The sequence below is a fragment of the Somniosus microcephalus genome, chromosome 2, assembly GCF_052327205.1.
Source record: "Somniosus microcephalus isolate GS21.2 chromosome 2, FLI_Smic_1.0, whole genome shotgun sequence".
Taxonomy (NCBI): domain Eukaryota; kingdom Metazoa; phylum Chordata; class Chondrichthyes; order Squaliformes; family Somniosidae; genus Somniosus; species Somniosus microcephalus.
In genome coordinates this window covers 348,098,543-348,106,823 of record NC_140988.1, presented here as the reverse complement: position 1 = coordinate 348,106,823, position 8,281 = coordinate 348,098,543, and positions in this window count along the sequence as shown.

Below are 8,281 nucleotides of genomic sequence, written 5' to 3'. Positions count from 1 at the left end.
AGTAATCCCTATCGTCCAGAACTTGTAGTAAGAGGGTTTGTGTGCTCGCTACGGGCGGGGCAAAACCGCTTACAATAATTGGCACTTGCGGCAGGGCCCATAGGAAATTGGCCACCGCAAAAACCGGTTACAATGTTGCAATTGACTCACCAACTGTAAATTACATGTCGGTTCTTTAATAAATCTTTATATTTGTAGAATTGTCTCACATAAGACTTCTGTATCAAACTCGCGAACTCAATCTCTGTACACTCTTTGGTGAGGAGTTACAGAATTCTGGGGGGGTTTTCCGGACCCTCATATATCTGGAATGTTACAGTCTAGCTAAACTTATTAAAAGTGCTATCTGGAAAACGGTAACATTTTCAGGTTGTTCCTTTCCTTTAGGGAGAGATAGTCCGGACCTTAGATCCAATTAAGCGTCTTTAGGATTCGGCTACCTCAAACTTTAGTTGAAAGTGAACGTCTGAGGAATACGCCTGATCCGGGGTAGCCCTAAAGGGGCTAGGACTAGTAATTATCTCTTCACACCTTCTCAAGGGCAACTTGGCATGGGCAATAAATGCCCCCATTTACAAGCCCCAAATGCTGTTGGTCTTTTTTATGACTTTATCTATCTGTCTTCATGGAGGAAGACACAAAAAACCTCCCAGAAATATGAGAAAACCAAGGGTGTGGTGAGAATGAGGAACTTAAAGGAATTATTATTAGTAAAAAAAACAGTACTAGCAAAATTAATGGGACTAAAAGTCGATAAATCCCAAGATCCAGATGACCTACATCCTAGGGTTTTGAAAGAGGTGGCCATTGGGATAGTGGACGCATTGGTTGTCATCTTCCAAAATTCTATAGATTCTGGAACTGTTCCTGCAGATTGGAGGATAGCAAATTTAACCCCGCTATTTAAGAAAGGAGGGAGAGAGTAAATGGGGAACTACAGACCTGTTAGCCTCACATCAGTAGTTGGGAAAATGCTGGAATCTATTATAAAGGATGCAATAACTGGGCACTTAGAAACTAATAGTAAGATTGGACAGAGTTAACATGGATTTATGAAAGGGAAATCCTGTTTGACAAACCTATTGGAGTTCTTTGAGGATGTAACTAATGGAGTAGACAAAGGGGAACTGGTAAATGTGGTGTATCTGGATTTTCAGAAGACCTTCGATAAGGTCCCACACAAGAGGTTGGTGAACAAAATTAAGTCACATGGAATTGGGGGTAATATACTAGCATGGATTGAGAATTGGTTAACAGACAGAAAACAAAGAGTAGGAATAAACGGGTCTTTTGCAGGATGGCAGGCTGTGACTAGTGCTTGGGCCCCAGCTATTCACAATCTATATCAATGATTTGGATGAGGGGACTAAATGTAACATTTCCAAATTTGCTGATGATACAAAGCTAGGTGGCAGTGGCAGTTGTGAAGAGGATGTGAAGAGGCTTCAAGAGGATCTCGACAGGCTCAGTGAGTGGGTGAGAACATGGCAGATGGAATATAATGTGGATAAATGTGAATTCATCCACTTTGGTAGAAAAAACAGAAAGGCAGAGTATTTCCTAAATGGTGAAAGATTGGGGAACGCAGATGCTCAAAGGGACCTGGGTGTCCTTGTACATGAGTCACTGAAAGTGAATGTGCAGGTGCAGCAAGCCATTAGGAAGGCAAATGGTATGCTGGCCTTCATTACAAGAGGATTTGAGTACAGGAGTAAAGAAGTCTTACTCCAATTATATAGGGCCTTGGTGAGACCACACCTGGAGTACTGTGTACAATTTTGGTCTCCTTACCTAAGGAAAGATATACTTGCCATAGAGGGAGTGCAACAAAGGTTTATGAGATTGATTCCTGGGATGGCGAGACTGTCTATGAGAAGAGATTGAGTAAACTAGGCCTGTATTCTCTTGAATTCAGAAGAATGAGAGGGGATCTCATTGAAGCATACAAAATTATTACAGGGCTTGATAGGATGGATGCTGGGAGAATGTTTCCCTTGGCTGGGGAGTCTAGAACCAGGGGCCACAGCCTCAGGATAAAAGGTAGGCCATTCAGGACTGAGATGAGAAGAAATTTCTTCACACAGAGAGTGGTGAATCTTTGGAATTCTCTACCCCAGAGGACTGTGAAGGCTCAGTCATTGGGTATATTCAAAACAGAAGTCGATAGATTTCTGACTAGTAAAGGCATCAAGGGATATGGCGATAGAGCCGGTGAATGGAGTTGAGACAGAAGATCAGCCATGATCTCACTGAATGGCAGAGCAGGCTCGAAGGGCCGAATGGCCAACTCCTGTTCCTATTTCTTATTTTCTTATGCTTGCAATTTCAGGTGACTTCTGCATTTGAACACCTGGGTCTCTCTGTCTGCATTCTTCAGCATCTTTCTATTGAGTGTACACTCCCATTCCTTGCATTTTATCCCAAAATGTATACGCTCACACTGGTCCATATTTATTCCATCTGGCACCTAGCTGCCGATTCCACTATATCCTTCTGAAGTCATAGGCAATCCTCATCACTGTTTGCTAAACCTCTTGCTTCTGTATTATCAGCAAATTTCATGTTTGTGCTCCCTAATTCATAGTCCAATATCATCCATATATACTGAGGTCAAAAGTGAAGCCAACACTTTCAACCCTTCTCTAATTTCAGTAGTACCCATTAGCCTAAGCCTTTGATTCCTGTCTGTCAACCAACTTTCTATCCATACCGCTACATTTCTTCTTACACCCTACACCTGGATTTTTGTAATAACCCTCCTTTGATACTTATCAAATGTTTTCTGAAAATCCATATATGCCACACCTACTGCATTCCCTTTATTTATCTAAATGGTCACCTCTTCAAAGAATTCTATTAAATTGGCCAAACATGACTTGCCTTTCACAAATATGTGCACACTGTCCTTGATTAACCCATGCATCTCACTAATTTTACATTAAACTATGGATTCTAAGGCCACGATTTCCCCTACCTCGGCGGGTCTGTGGCGGGTGACGTCGGTGGTGGGTCCTGACCCCACTGCTGGCTCCAGCCCGCTGTGTAGAATGATTTTACGTTGATTGGGCTTGTTAAGCCTGCCCAGTGCGTTTGCTGGCCAATTGCAGGAAGCGGGTCTAATGACGTCATTTGATGACGCGTCATCAGCTGGTTTCCTTAAAGGGACCATGCTCAAATTTATTTTGACAGTTGTGCTCTCAGTGTTCTACAGCATTGAGGTGCTACAAACACTGACGAGCACTGCACAGAGGTGCACAGCTGCACCTAGACTCTCCCATGACTCCCTCCATATGCTTATGGAGGGAGTCACAGCACGCAGGGAGGTTCTCTTCCCTTCCAATAGGTGGAAGAGACCTCCCCAGGAGATCAACGCAGCCTGGTTGCACATTGCACAGGAGGACACAAGCAGGGATGTCGTCAGGAGGACCAGGCTGCAGTGGCACAAACCTTTCAATGATCTCAGTAGATCAGGAAATGTTATTGCAAAGCCACACTCAACCTCATCCTGCTGTGCCACTCATCACATCCCCATCACTCTGCCTTCCCTACCCTACACCTGCACATCCTTACTCACACCAACTTACCTTGCACCTTCACCCATCCCTCTCTATCTACATTATTGCTTCCCCATCTCACTAGCCACCCCTCACACTCACCCTCATCCTAGTTCAATCATACCAAGTAACAAAATACAAGGGTAGGCACTTGTGTGTTTTAGCCAATGTTCATGTGAAGTTTCTGTTAATGTGGTGTCAAACATTGAAACCTTTATTTTCAACACTTTGCGTTCTTGGACAGATCTGTGTGCACCTTTGGAAGTGGCTTAGTGAGTTGCAGTGAATGGTGAGACATAACTGTACTCCCCGCAATGATGATGAGTGTGAAAGGAATGGCTTGGGCATTGTAGGGATGCTTTATGGTGTTGGTGTGAGGTGGTGTGAACCTGGTGCATCATGTGGCAGCCAGGGTGTACAGCATCAAGTGAAGTAAATCTGGCCATGGTGAGGCCCAGGCAGCAATATGGTCAGGTGCTGATGCCGTGTCCTGTGCTACATCAGTTGATTGCGGAGAAGGTTGGAGCTACTGGTGTGCCTGGTGTTGGGGCTGATCATGGTGGGATTCTGACGACCAAGGTGAGATAACTTCAAGGGCACCAATGCTGATGTAATACTGTAGATGGCAGGTAAACTTGAGATGACAGAAGCGATCTGTCAATGGTGAGAGAGGTTGTTCCAATGAGGTGACACTGGATAGAGAGTTTACTCCAAACACTTGCAACCTGCATAAAACTCAGTCTGTCTTCCAAATGCAGTAAGCAACAGCTTCTGAGCTTGGAAAGTGAACAGCTGTGAGATGGGAGCTTTTATAGCACATTTGTAGCTGTCAAGTAATGAGATGATTCCATGGTCATATAACTCCCGATCTCCTTACCTGACTTGATCCCCAAGCAGCGTGAACTCTGTGGGTGACCTCGTAAAATGTTACAGTGAACTCAAAATACTTTTTAATGGGCTGTTAACAAGGTCATAACGCCCTGAATTGCCTCCCCCACCGCTGCGTGTTGGGTCTGTTCACCCTTGGCAGATCTGACATCTGGGAAAGGCACATGTTAGCAGGTTGACAGTGAGGTCCTGACCCGCTGTCAAAAAAAAATATTCCCACCCAACCCACGACCGAATGCGCCCACTGACCCCCCCAAAAAATTCCCCCCTAAGTGTCTGCCCACAACTGGTCTCTATCCTTTTCTCGCTTCTTGAACGATAGTGTTAACCTTTGCTACTCTTCAGTCCCACACATGATTTGCATATTTAAGGAAAATGGAGCCGGTGCCTCTGCTATTTCCTTCTCTGACTTCCTTCAACAGCGTTGGTTGCCATCTGGGCCCCGGTGACTTATTCACCTTAAATTCTACTGATATTTCTTTGACAATCCATTCCTTTTCTGCAGTTATCTTTAATTATTTCATACCTTCCTCTAGTACACCTATATGCTCACTTCCCCCGTCATTTGTAAAACATGATACAAAATATTTATTTCATACCATTACCATAGCTTCATCCTCCACAATTACATTCTCTTTCATCTCTGAGTTGTCCTACCCTCTCTTTAACCATTATTTTACTTTTTAATATGCTTACGAAAGCTTTCAGTATTTCCAATTGTACTATCTGCTAGCCTTTTAATTCACAATCCTTGTCAGCCCTCGTGGCTTTCTTTTATACTGTTAGCTATAAAAAAAGAAAGACTTACATTTATACAGTGCTTTTCATGACCACCGGACATCCCAAAGTGCTTTACAGCCATTGAAGTACCTTTTTGATGTGTAGTCACTTTTGTAATGTAGGAAACACAGCAGCCAGTTTGCACACAGCAAGATCCCACAAACAGCAATGTGATAATGCCCAGATAATCTGTTTTAGTGATGTTGAGTGAGGGATAAATATTGGCTAGGACACCAGGGATAGCTCCCCATCTCTTCTTTGAAATAGTGCCATGGGATCTTTTACATCCACGGGAGAGACCAGAGGAGCCTCAGTTTAACGTCTCATCCAAAAGACGGCACCTCCGACAGTGCAGCACTCCCTCAATACTAGCACTGGAGTGTCAGCCTAGATTTTTGTGCTCAAGTCTCTGGAGTGGAACTTTGAACCCACAACCTTCTGACTCGGAGGCAAGGGTGCTACCAACAGCTCACACGCAATTTTATCATATGCCTCCCTTTTTAAATTTCAAAGTAATTGAATGTGCAATGGCTTTGTATATGTGAATGTATTTTCTTGAGAATTCAATTCCAGAAACAAGGAACAAAAAGCAATGATCATTAAAAAAAACTAGAAGCTTGAATATCCATAATATTCCAGATCACCAAAAGCACATAATCTAGGCTGACACTTCAGTGCAGTACCGAGGGAGTGCCGTCCTTCAGTAGAAACGTTAAACCAAAGCCCGTCTGCCCTCTCAGGTGCACATAAAAGATCCCATGGCATTATTCAAAGAAGACTAGGGGAACTCTCCTGGTGTTGTGGCCAATATTTATCTCTGAACTGACATCACTTAAAAAAAAAACCAGATTATCTGGCCATTATCTCATTGCTGTTTATGGGAGCTTGCTGTGCACAAATTGACCAATATGTTGCCCTACATTAAAATAGTGATACACTTCAAAAGTACATAATTGGTTGTGAAGTGTTTTGGGACGCCCAGAGGTAGTGAAAGACACAGGTCCTTCCTCATCCACTCGATTAATCCTTATAGACTCCCCAGGTCACTTGCAATTATAAAATGTTGTGAAGGTTGTGAGGTGTGAGGATCTACTAGACCTTAAATGGTCTTTAATTCAAAGTATTGGCGGTGACATGCTTGCTTATGATGCAGGACTGCGATGTTTACCGTTCTCAGTGCAGCGTTTACACGCTTTTGGAGCTCGCTTCGAACACAAGGCATTTATGTTTCAGCAAATTCCGAAGTATCTCCACACCTCCACAAACCCCTCCGCGTTAGCTCTTTGTACCAGCTCGCCCACACGGCTTGCGGCTTGGGAGAAAGTTAAGAACCCGTTCAAAAAAAAAGGAAACCGTTGACACAATTCCGATCATTGTGTTATTTTAGGGTTATTCAAATACATTATCTATTTCTAAAATGTGTACTGTCTGCACCTTAGTCAGAAATTGCAATCCGCAGTCAAAGAAATCTCTTTGGAAGTCGCGCATAAAATCTCCGAGACACCAATAGCGATGGCTCCTCTAAACAAAATAGGATTTTCAAATTGATACACTGTTATTGAATCCTTATTGATTGGGCTACTCTCCCGGGAGTTAGTCGTTCCCGAGTAGGATGCTGCTGGACTTACAACAACAACTTGTATTTATATAGCGCCTTTAACACAGTAAGACGCCCCAAGACGCCTCACAGGATGGTTATAAAACAAAATTTTGACACGAGCCACATAAGGAGATATTAGGGCAGATGAGAAGTAGGCTTTAAGGAGCGTCTTAAAGGAGGAGAGAGAGATAGCAAGGCGGAGAGGTTTAGGGAGGGAATTCCAGAGCTTAGGGCCTCGGCAGCTGAAGGCAGGGCCACCGATGGTTGAGCGATTATAATCAGGGATGCTCAAGAGGCCACAATTAGAGGAGCGCAGATATCTCTGAGGATTGTGGGGCTGGAGGAGATTACAGAGATAGGGAGGGGTGAGGCTGTGGAGGGATTTGAAAACAAGGATGAGAATTTTGAAATCCAAGTGTTGCTTAACCAGGAGCCAATGTAGGTCAGTGAGCACAGGGGTGATGGGTGAAGGGACTTGGTGCGAGTTAGGACAGGGGCAGCCGAGTTTTGGATGACCTCAAGTTTATTGAGGGTGGAATGTGGGAGGCTGGCCAGGAGTGCATTGGAATAGTCAAGTCTAGAGGTAACAAAGGATTTGGCACTTGTTCCATAACACCTACAAGGTTTGAGAATTGAGACCTGGCACTTATGTAGTTCACATGTGTATTACTGGGTTAGGGTAGAATTGAAGATTGGTGAGTCTGGCAGCAGAGTGTACTAACCAAATGTGGAGATGTTTAAATGAATTGTGTATCTGCATGCACCCCTTCCCTCTCAACAAGCACCGTGCAAAAGCACAACATTCGCCATCTACCTAAAACACTGGAACACAAACACCCCTCACCTTCACTCACCCGAGCAATGCAGTGTTCCAGCGGTCTCGCTTTGACCAGTATTCCGGGACTTCATGATGAAGGTGAGCGGGTCTCCAGATCACAGCCACTCCTCTTTCGCCCGTTGATTCGGTTTCGACCTTTTTCCACAGTCCCTCTCCTCAATAAAAGATGACCGCGTTGAATCTGGAGCTGCTACCAAATAGGATGCCAGAACTCCCTTCAGACACCACTAGTCACCGCCTGATTGCTCCGTCTGTTTAGAAATCGGTAGCTCTCTGAGGGTTTATTCTATCTCAATCCCTGGGGGTTCAGGAACAAAATGTCTTTGTATGGAGGGGTGAGGAGGGGGTGGAGGCGATACCAAGAAGGTATTTTGAGGTGGAGGTCACTTCCGTTCTACTTTATATTTAGGGCTAAGGAAATGTACTAGTGATTAAAAGGCTTCTTGGTATAAAAAGCTCGTTCAATTGTACTCGTCTTTAAAGGGTCAGTACAATGCCTGAATGTAACCGGTCCCCTCCCAGAATTGCAGGTCTTGTTATGCAATGTGACATTTATATTTTATCCCTGGGCCGGTATTCTTCCTAATTAAAGCTAATTATCAGGATAAATTCCCAGTGTCA